The sequence below is a fragment of the Tamandua tetradactyla genome, chromosome 25, assembly GCF_023851605.1.
Source record: "Tamandua tetradactyla isolate mTamTet1 chromosome 25, mTamTet1.pri, whole genome shotgun sequence".
Classification (NCBI taxonomy): Eukaryota; Metazoa; Chordata; class Mammalia; order Pilosa; family Myrmecophagidae; genus Tamandua; species Tamandua tetradactyla.
The window spans coordinates 12,119,914-12,132,002 of record NC_135351.1 but is presented as its reverse complement, the minus strand read 5'-3'; the positions used below and the strand labels follow the sequence as shown (position 1 = coordinate 12,132,002).

The following is a 12,089-nucleotide window of genomic DNA, read 5'->3' as shown; positions in this document are numbered from 1 at the left end:
AAAAAAAGAAACATAACATTATGCTGGGTGAAAGAAATTGGACATCAAGTGCTACATATTGTATGATTCCATTTATACAAAATGTAAATATAGATCTGTAGATGGAATTAGATAATTGGTTATGTAGAGCAAGGATAGAGGGATTGAGAGGTAACGACTAAGGGGTGTGGGATTGTTCTTTTAGGAGTGATGAAAATATCCTAAAACTGATTGTTATGATAGATGAACAACTCTGTGATTATACAAAAATTGATTGTACATTTTGGATGGGTTGTATGGTATATGAATGTATCTCAATAAAACTGCTTTTAAAAAGTAATCAAAAAGAAAAACTTAACAGAGACACGGGGACCACATACTGTGGAAAAGAGCATCAACACAGACTAAGTCCGGGCAAATTACTTATAAAAAAAGAAAGAAAGAAAAACAGCTTGGGGGAAAAAATCAGAATCCAGAGTTACTATAATAAATTAGCTAAAATTTTAATTCTTCCCACCGGTAATTACAGGACATACCAAAAGCAGAAAAATGCAACCCATACCTAAGAAAAAAAGATTGGTTAAAAACTGTCTCTACAAGGATAAATGTGTTAGTTTTAGCAAAGTGTTCAAAGCAGCCTCAAAAAATCTGTTCAAAAAAATTAAAGGGAACGGTGTTTAAAGAATTAATAGAAAATATTATGATTATGACTCAACAAATAAGAAATCATGATAAAAAATAGAAACCATGTAAAAGAACCAAAGGGAAACTCTGTAGTTAAGAAGTACAAAACGGAAATGAAATATCTACCATCTAGGCTTAGCAGTGGGTTTGAGATGGCAGAAGCACAAACAGTGAACTTGAAGATAGTTCCAATCTGAACATCTCCAATCTGATTATCAGAGAAGAAAAAGACTGAAGAAAAAGAAACAGGGAATCTGAGACTTATAGGACAACTACATACCTACAAACCTAGGTATACTCACAGTCCCAGAAGTAGAGGAGAGTGAGAAAGGGCAGATAAAATATAGTTAATAAAAAATAATTTTGTTTATAAGTCTCCAAATTGGATGAAAAATATTAACCTTCAAAAAACACAAGGAAACCATGAAGGATAAACAGAAATAGATCCACACATAATGGCAAAACTACTGATGACAAAGACAAAGAGAGAATCTTGAAAGTAGCAAGAGAAAACTGATTTGTGTTCAGGAGAACAACTATATGAAAAGTTAACTTTTTTGTCAGAAACAATGGAGGCCAGAAGGCAGCAGAATGACATAATCAATATCCTATGGGAGAAAAAAACAAAAACAAAAACAAAAAAACCTTGGGACCAAGTATTTTCTATCAAAAAAAATTAAACGTCAAAAGTTTCTAGGTGAAATCAAAGTTTTCCTAGAAATGCAGTGCCTGTGAATGATTACTGCTGGTAGCACTGGTTTACAAGAAATGCTAGAGAAGTCCTACAGGCTGAAAAAGGAAAACACCAAATGGTAACTCAAATCCAGAAGAAGGGATGAAGATAATTGGACATGGAAAATATGTAGGTAATATAAAAGAATATATAAATGCCTTTTCACATTTATTTTCTTAATTTCTTTCAAAGTCATGATCAATAATTATACTTCTATTGATAGGTTTATAACATATATAGATCTAAAATATAGAGAGGCAATATATATGGCAATCAGAGCTGCAAGGAATGGGGAGGAAAATGGAGCCACATTACAGCAAAGTTGCTATATTTTCCTGGAATAAGTCAGATTAACTTGAAGTGGATTGAGAAAAGTAAATATATGAATTATAATCCCTAGAGCAAACATTAAAAATGTAACAAAAAATAGACATAAGAAATACTTGTTTGTTTCTTTTTTACACAAAAAAGCAATGAAGAAGGAAAAGAAATTAGACATACAGAAAACAAATGAAAACTTGGCAGATATGAATTCAGCTATTTCAATAATTACATTAACTGTGAATGGTTAAAGCACATTTTGTCAGACTGGCTAGAGAAGCAAGATCTAACAGTGTACAAAGATGCATTTTAGATTCACAGACCCACTTAGGTTGAATGTAAAATAATAGAGAAAATATATGCAAATAATAGCCATAAGACAGCTGGAACATCTATATTAATACCAGAAAAAAATAGACTTTAAGACAAGCAGGAAGCATTACTAGAGAAAAAGAGAGACATTTCATAGTGATAAAAGGGTCAATACATAAGGGAAATACATAATTACTTTAAAACATGCACCTGCAAGAGGAGACCCAAAATATGTGAAGCAAAAATGGATGGAAATGCAGAAATAAAAGGAGAAACAGCCAATTCAACAATTAGAATTGGAGTTTCAATGCTACACTCTTCATAATTGACAAAACAACTAGATGGAAACCTGTACACTTGAACAGCTATCAACGAACTTAATCTAACTAATATTTATAGAACAATCCATTCAACGATAACAAAGTCTTTTTTTTTAACCCACGTAGACTAGACTCTAAGAGAAACCAAATCATAAAACAAACCTCAATAAATTTATAAAGGATTGAAATTATTCAAAGTATGTTCTCTGACCGCAATGGAATTAAATTAGAAATGGACAACAGTGAGAAATTTGGGAAATCCTTAAATACCTAGAAATTACATAAAATACTTTAAAAAAATCTGCAGATTAAAGAAAAATCATAAGGGAAATTAGAAGTCTTTAGAATGAAAATGAAAGCTCAAAGTATCAAAATTTATATCAAATGCCATAACATGGATGGACTTCAAGAAGAGTACGCTAAGTTAAAAAAAAAGTCAGATGCAAAAGACCACATGTTACATGATTCCATTTATACGAACTATCCAGAAAAGGAGAATCTACAGAGACAGAGCACAGATTAGGAGTGGCTTAGGGCTAGAGGTGAGTACACAGATTGCCTACAAAAGGACAGGAAGAAACTTTTTGGGGTGATGGAAATGTTTTAAAGCTATTTGTGGTGATTACTGTGCAACTCTCTAAATTTGATAGGAATAATTAAAATGTACAATTGCAATGGACCTATTTTATGGTGTATGAATTATATACCAATAAAGCTATTAAATAAATTTATTTAGATTTTAAACAATGTTGTCAAAACCTGGAAAAACTACCTTATAATCACTTGACATACTTTTATTTTTTAGAATTAACGCCTTTAAATCTTTGAGGTCAAAACGAAGTCTTAAGCTAAAGATTTCTAAATTACAGCACTCCATTCTCCCTAGAGAATAGAGCAGGATAGCTGTGGCATTGGAGGCACTTACAATGGGTAGCTAGCTTTTGTGTGTTTCTATGTAGATGGATAGGTAGAACCTCTCTTATCCAATTAATTTGGGACCAGTAGTTGACTGACAGCTTGAAAGAGTTAAAGTGAGCACAAAAATCGAATCCTATGTCCTTTAAGTCTTGTTTTAGTTACAAGGCATATAAATATAACAAAGATAATTCTGCAATAATTATTCCACAATCGTTTCCATGCCCAAAGTGTTTTATTTGTATCAGGGTCAACTTTTTAAGGTACCTGTATCTTCCTGGATTAGCCACATAGTGCAATTTTTTCAATGCCTTGCTTTGTTTTTATTAAAGGAAATCATGGACTTGTGTTAATTTGAGACACCAGTCCTTGATTTTTGTAACTTTCCTCAGATATGTCAGCAAAAGACTTAAGGATGTATAATTTTCTACACTTTTCAAGACAGTCAACTGTGCTTTCAAAGTAATATCTTCTTAGCATGTGATTAACCTCTGTTTGTATACTTCTCTGTCTTCCATTTACAGGAAACTTAATTAAATTACATAATCACAATAACAAAACCATCTGAAGTCAACATGTCTGTGAATAAAGAAGTGAGTTAAGCCTAGAACTGAACTGGTGGAAGGGGAAATGCCTGGGCTTTAATCTGGCCATAGGTTGAATGGTTTTAAATGAACCAAACACTTGAAAAGGGCCTTGCAGCCTATTCAGCTTCCATGTCACTCACCTCATTCTCTTTGGAGCTCCTTTCCAGCTCTTGTCTTGGATAGTTACTTATTGCCACAATGACACAGCACAATGATTGCAACACTTCAATGGCATATGAAATGAAGCCTTTATTATTCACTCATGGTTTGCTGGTGAAGGGTAAGCCAGACTGCTCTGTTGATCTTGATTGAGTTCTTACTGTTGGGCTGGTTGCCTATGACCTCAGCTCCTTCAAGTGGGGCAACCCTGTTCTACTCTGAAAGTCTCATTTGCAAGCTACCCCAAGTGTAGTCTCAGGGCAAAGGCAAAGAAGCAAGAAAGAGGAAGCAAAAACACAAACATTTTTAGCCCCTACTTGTGTCACACATTCTAACATTTCATTGGTCCATTCAAGTCCCATAGCTGGTAAAAAGTTACAGGGCAGAATGCCTCATCCACAGTGGAAAGGCATGACAAAATTATATAGCAAAGGGTGGGATGGAGAGCATGAAGGATTCAGGACATGTTTATAAATCAATCTGTCACATCCCACTATCCTGGGAATAAAATTCACATGCATTGCATAACACCCTAGATTTTCAGGGCCTTTTCCTTTTCACTTCCCTTTCACTGCCACCTGCAATGGCCTCATCCTCAGCCTTATTTGCTCCAACTCTGTAATCTAAGTGCCCAAAACACACGTGGTGATTAAATCATTTTACCTGTCCAGCGCTCTCCCTCCTTGTCTCACCTTCATGTCCACTTTTGCAACCTTGATGTGATTGCTCTGTCCTTCAATCTTTATACTCTGTTTTCCAAATATATGGGCCACTCATGGACTTGTTTCTTTCTTGAACAATTTGGTACTCAGGTATTATCGTTGGAATTTCTCCTTGGTTCCATTATTCTTCCACCATGCTCCCTTTGGAAAACTTTACAACTAGCCACATTTTCCACTTTTAAAATGGAGCTGTTTAGTGCTGCTGGAGAAAAATCACAGAGCTTTGCTGAGGCGGAGATGGCTAGCTACCTGCCAGAGATGTATGCTCCATTTTGTTAGTGTAGACTTGTTGCTATGAACCAGTTTCTCAGCCAAATTCTACATTTTTCAGCACTCCCTGTGTGCTGGTTTAAAAGGATGTATGCTCCCTAGAAAAGCCATGTTTTAATCAAAATCCCATTTCATAAAGGTAGAATAATCCCTATTCAATACTGTTTTGCTTAAAACTAATCAGATCATCTCTCTGGATGATGTGATTTAGTCAAGAGTGGTTGTTAAACTGGATTAGGTGATGACATGTCTCCACCCATTTGGGTGGGTCTTGATTGGTTTATTGGAGTCCTATAAAAGAGGAAACATTTTGGAGAATGAGAGATTCAGAGAGAGCAGAGAATGCTGCAGCACCACAAAGCAGAGAGTCCATCAGTCAGCGCTTTGGAGATGAAGAAGGAAAATGCCTCCCGGGGAGCTTCATGAAACAGGAACCCAAGAGAAGAAGCTAGCAGATGATGCCATGTTTGCCAGGTGCCCTTCCAGATGAGAGAGGAACCCTGACCGTGTTCGCCATGTGCCTTCCACTTGAGAAAGAAACTCTGAACTTCATCGGCCATCTTGAACAAAGGTATGTTTCCCTGGGTCCCTTAGATTGGGCATTTCTACAGACTTGTTTTAATCGGGACATTTTCTTGGCCTTGGAACTATAAACTAGCAAGTGATTAAAGTCCCCTTTTTAGAAGCCATTCCGTTTTTGGTATATTGCATTCCAGCAGCTAGCAAACTAGAACACCCTACATTTACATGTAGTCGTGCTACTGAGTTTTGTCTAATGGAATGGAATCAACATGCCATTTCAACTTGGGGCACTGATAACTTCTTTGATTCTCTTGCTGGTCCTTGTTCTCCACCTGCCAGCTGGATTCAGTTTCCAGCAACAGATTCCATGGTCCTAAAGGATAACAAAGCTGCAAGATGGAAAGGACCTGGGTTGCTGGGGGAGTATGCAGAATGTCATCAAGCATGAATAACTACTTTGGAAAACAGCAATAGGAAGCACCATTGTGTCAGGCCACTGGAATTTTGAAGCAGGTTTCTTCAACCTGTATTAGTCGTCTTAAATAATCAATATCTATAAGTGCCATAGGATCTGTGGTATGTAATTTCAGTTGAATTTCCACAATATGGTCCTGCAGTCCTGAACCGGTTTTCCAATCAGTTTTCTTCAACTCCTTTCAAGAACTGACTACACCATTGCCTCTTCTCATACCCCAGTCCCTCTAAGTCCCCACATCTCTATCAGCTAGAACATAAACTTCCTTTCTTTTAAGAGAATAGAAGTTCTTCCCTCCTCCTCTGAAATAATGGACCAAGAAAATCTAAAATGTGCCCAATTTTACAGTATCTCGGCATGAATTTGTATTCTTTGACTACAAGTGGAAGTGTTTAAACATAAAAGGAAAATAAAATCTTTCAGAAGCTGGTGATTGATAGTGGTTTTGTCTTTCAAATTTTGAAATAAGTTGTTTCTGGAAAATGCAAGTCATAGATACTGAATAAACCAATTGAAATTAGCATTTCATCAGTATGTTTTACTCAGACTATTAAATATGACAGTGACATTATATCTTCCTCCTTTAGCAACCATCTTGGATAGTTGAGTAATTCTCAACTTCTCAGAGTTTGTGGCATAGTTTTAAATGTTAGAATATTACTTACCACCCCTGAAGTAGTGTAAGACTCAAAACAACACTTTATAAGCAAAAACTATAGCACCATCATGCTCTGATATAGTAGTGATTCAAAATGTGGGCAGTTATTTATTCTTCCAGAACTAGTAATCATTTTGTATAGCATTTTTGCTTTATGCTTGATCTGTTATAGTCACCAGGAACAGTCCAACAATTTCTGGTAACGTCAGGCCTTTTCTTTGTTACCAGCTGTCCTTTAGACTAAAACTAAGTTGGTTATCTCTTGCTTACAACAGACAGCAGCTTGAATTCCACTGTGTTCCACTTCGCAACATCTATCCCAACAGGGGTTTTATGTGCAAAACATTTTTCATAACAAAATATTTAGTTTAAGTACTTCTGCCCCCAGGTCTTTTCATGTTGCAGGTATATCTGTGAAGGGTTCAGATCACACATGTGAGTTATAGTACGCTGGTTGACAACAGTTGGAGAAATTAGAATGGACAATCAAGACCTAAAAAGACAGAGTGGGCACAAGTTTGTTTTGGTGGTAATTCCACAGGGTCTTGCTGAAGATTTTCAGAGCATAAATTACTTAGTATTATGTAAGGGCATTATAGAGAAGAATATTTTAGAATAGGGAAAACTATCAAGTCCAAGAGAAGGTTCTATTTACTTCTAACATTAAAATTTGTTTTGTTTTTTTTAAAAAAGATAAATGAAATTCAAGCTACTGCTGGCAACCATAAAATAAAGTTCCTCTCAGTGATGAGATTGTATAGAGCATTTCAATGTCCATAAGTGTCAAAGGATTAAAAGAGGAATAAAATAGAATGGAGAAAGAGAAGCATATCTAAAGTAATGCCATCTTATCTGGCGGGAAAGAGTCATGAAATGTTAAAAACCTATGTTTCTATCCTTTCTGAATTGCATGAAATCTTCAAGAGAGGAATAATGACCATCTCAGAAACCTATACAAAAGAAAGACTGTAGCATTAATTTACCAATCAATAAGACTTTTCTGTGGATCCTCCAAGCAATTGAAAAGAACTAGATATCATTATTAAACAAAAAGCACCATCCTCAATGCCAAACATACATCACAATTCTAAATAATAATACCTTGCATTTGTGTAGCACTTCAGAGTTTAGGAAGCACTTTTCTGTACATTATCTCATTTATCAATCTCTAAAAGAGGAAAAAACATTTAAGGCAAGGAAAGGGATTAATACCAGCATTGGACTGGATAAATGAGGGTGAGGTTTTTTGAATACTAGAAGTTCTCAACAAATCTTCATCAGAAACTGATGAATTGCCAATCTCAACTTCATTATCCTTATCATGATCACTTCTGAGAAAAATGAAAAATTGATGAGCACCGTCATAATCAAGCAGAATAAATGTTTCTCTGTTAAAGTGAGTGCATAATCTTCCTAAGGATAAAATAACATATTCATTCATTATTAAATTCTGATAATGCTGACACCAAATTTCATTTCAAACAGTGAAGGGAATTAGCAAAGAAAGAAAAGCTGTTTGGAATTGATATCTTTAAACTATCTATGTATATAGATATGATTGTGGGGGTTTTTCTCCCTAAGCTCTAGTTCCTTGTCTCTCTCAACTGGGTGATTATTTTTCAGAATCTATTTTAATGGTGTTGGGGCTGAGTTTTATAGATAGATTGGTTACCTCCTAAAAACAGATTGAGCAAATGTCAAAGGCATGAGGCCATGTGCATTACTTATAGAATAAGTTACTTATATCTAAGAACAAATATACTTTTTTTGAACAATCCATTTTCACAAAAACATCGCCATATTTCCTTTATTCTCCTCTACTTGTGGACTATTCTCTTACTCCACAAGTATACTGTAAAAAAGTACAATTTTCTTTGTTAGATAATTGTCTATTTTCTCTATCTTAACCTATCAGTTATTTCCATTACACTGATGTAAATTAAAAGAGAATATAGTGATATTTTCTCATCAATCACTTTAAAACGTGTGTCAATAATATATTTTAGATGTAATCCTTTTCTACATAAGACAAAGATGTAACTTTCAAAGAAATACCAAATATAGGCAAGTAAACAAAAAATGAAAACAAATAAAAAATAAAAAATAAAAATGTCCAATATTTCTACCACCAAATGATACACCACTGTAAAAATCTTCAAGTACTTTTAGTTCAGCTTTTTATAAATGTGTGCTTCTCTGTCTGTGTCTGTGTTCCTCTATATCTGTGTGTGTGTATCTGTGTATGTTGCATAAGCATGTGTGTGAATCTTTGTAGCTGGGCACTTATACAACTCAGTTAGACTTTAGAGGCTTCCATTATGAAAATTAAGGAGAGAATAAATACCAAGGAACAGTTAATGGCCTTCACCATATTCATAGAAAAAGCATATTCATAAAAAGAAATATCTAATAATACATAGGCATTAAAATACTTATATCAGTAAATATTAATTGAAATGGAGAATTTCCATGATATCATAAATGCAAAGAAATCTAAAAATCATAATTATAACCTGGTGTTTAAGCTCAGTGTTTTATTATTAAAATTATTTGTATATATCTGTGTAAATGTTTATCTTTGTCTTTTTGAATATGCAAATGTCTTTAAAAATATATCTTTCCAAAGGGATAACTAACACTTGAATGCTAGCCATCAATTTGAATAGGCACAGTAAACAAAAATTGATGGTTGGATGAGAAAAATAACTAATATGCTGATGAATCAAGAATCAAAAAGCCTTAAAATATAGGCACTCTGATTTGATGACATATATTTAGTAGGATCATGCCAACAAGATAATCATAATTGCAGTAATTTTCAAGCACATATCATGTGCCAAGAAATGTGTTGAGACTTTAAAATACATTAAATCTGTTTCTAAGTTGAACTCTGTTACAAGGCACGAACTGGATTATGCAAAAGTAGAAATGTCTCTTTACTCCCCTTGCACTCAGATGCCATCTTGGGAAGGAGAGGAAACCATTTGAGAGGGGTGGAACTTACTCTTAGTAATTAGCTTTCCGCAGTCTCTGGTTTGAAGGAGTCTGTTATAGGTAATATAAGGCAATTCAAATTTAAAATTCACTTTTTGCTCCATTTCACCCCCTGTAGCAGTCCTCCTTTCCTGACCATCTTCCAAGGATAGGATTTGGGGTTAATGGCAACTCTAAGCAGCCTCACTGTGGTAGTAGAGGGAACTCCTAGTTCTCTCACTTAGGCTGGTGTCTGCTGAGTTGTCTGCCTGCTTGGTAATATTGCTTTGGCATTTACTATTGAATGTCGTGGGCCATGAGCTCCCTCCCCCCCACCGAATTAATGACATTTACTGCTTCAATGAGAGGCCAGACATCACTTAGAACAACATATAAATGTTCAGCTTTCCGCTTAGAACTAAATGCAAAACGCTTAATAAGATTTGTGTCTTTAAAGGCTATAATTCCTGAAAAAGGAAAGGATGTCCTAACATACAAAGGTTGTATCTAGCTTTTCTTCCTTTGTATGTCAAGAGAAACGCTTAACAGTCTGTGCAGAGAGCCACAGCATTAACAGAAGGAAGGATGTAAAATAAGGGAACTTCTTTCCACATACAAAAAGGAAAATAACGCTTGGTTCTCTAAGAAACTTGAAGACAGATTTTGAGGGAGAAAGTCTCAGGGAAAAGTTGTCATCAAATGGAGTGGTAAGCTTTGCCTGAGGTGCAGAGGCAAGACAATAGGTATTGAGGCACGTGAGAGCACTGGGCATAGTTCCTCATTTCCTTAGGGTTATCCAAGCCTCTCTGAGAAGTACTGCTTTCTGCACCGAGTGGAAACTGGCAAGCATCAGAGAGGAGACAGTCATCTCGCCACCTGGACCTGATATCACCATGTGGTTGAGAAGGAAGGTTTCTAAGAGTTCACCGGGGACTTTGGGCAGGAGATACAGATCTGCTGAAAGACCCAAGGTATCAGAAGATGCCTGAAGTTGAGAGAAGAGTCCATAAAAACACAACAGGAGAACATCCACCCCTGCATCTGTGTGATACCCCAGAACTCCGAGTAGGTAAGCCACATCTCACTAGATAGAGAACTGAATAACCAATGCACAGTGGAACAAGGGTATGAGTTACCTAGAGGACAGACCCAGGACAAGAATGTCTCCTTGGACTGCTGTGAACATGCCTACATTGTCCAGGCAAGCAGAGATTAATTCAGGAAGGAACCAGACAAAGGGAGAACATTTGTGAGGAACTGATAAGGAGTGGGCCCTGGGAATGGACTGAATATTTACTCCAAATGGGAAGAAATGGAGTTCTATTCATTTCTCAAGTTTAAGTCATTTCATAGCATATGGATCTTCAAAGATGACAGAGATCAATTGCTTAAATGCCTTTAGCTTTTTCAAGGGATTTGGGACTCAGAAAATCTGTTGTTTTTGAAATTGCCCACTCGTCCTTTGAAATGAGTATTTTGGAGCATTTAAAATCGTTTATTTAAGTTTGCAAAAGCTAAACCGTCAAGCAAGCAATATTCCACTTGTAAATTTTGTACTTTTCACAGAAAACACAATTTCAAGCCACTCCTGTTGCTTCCAGTAGAGGAATTTTTATTGTATTGATTCTGAATAACAATCTTTGATGCCACTTTGGTATTTGAAGTAGACAAGTATTTTAGATCAGAGTGATTGCCTCTTCTTAATCAATCTTATTAATATCAAATGTCAAAAAAGTTTTCATATATTTGATTTAAAAGGTATATGGAAAAATAAAATATGAAATTAAATATAAAATTTTAAAATAAACCGCCAAAAGAAGGAAAGAACTTTTGATCATCAGCATTATCTTTCACTATTTTTTGAATTATGTCAAAGTAAAACATAGAAAACAAAAAATCTTTCCCTTTGAGGAAATTACACAAATAAAATGCAAAATATTATGGCACGGTTATTCATGTAATGAAATATCATTGACCATTAAAATATTCACATTATTGCTAAGTAAATATGTGATTTCAAAATAGCATGTGCCTATACTTCCTTATTGGAAATATATTTGTGTATCTGCTTAGAAAAATGTTAATAAAACTGTATTTCAAAATATTAAAATTTATCTTTTTTGCTTATCTGAATTTTCTATATATTTAAAGAAAATATATCCTCTGTAGAAAGATAAATTTTTGACCTTTTAAATGAAAAAAACATTAGCTTTACTGTTTGTGTTGTTAGAAAAGTTAGTGAATCTCCATCCTGAAAAAAGAATCAGATGATCCATCACTTAGAAATAAACATACTTGACATTAGAATAAGTGAGAAATTGGAAGTTGAAGATCCTGTGCCTGAACCGACCCTACAATGTCCCTTTTCTCTCAAACAAGTTCACACATCTTTCTGTTTCTCCAGTTACCCATTCTTAAAACTTGTCACAAATTAACAACAGACCCATGATAGGCCATTC

General features: G+C 35.1%; 1 pseudogene; it reads right to left on the bottom strand.

Moving 5' to 3' along the window:
• Positions 1–10,408: 10,408 nt before the first annotated feature.
• LOC143668768 (large ribosomal subunit protein eL13 pseudogene) overlaps positions 10,409–12,089 on the bottom strand; it is an 89,920-nt pseudogene continuing 88,239 nt past the window's right edge.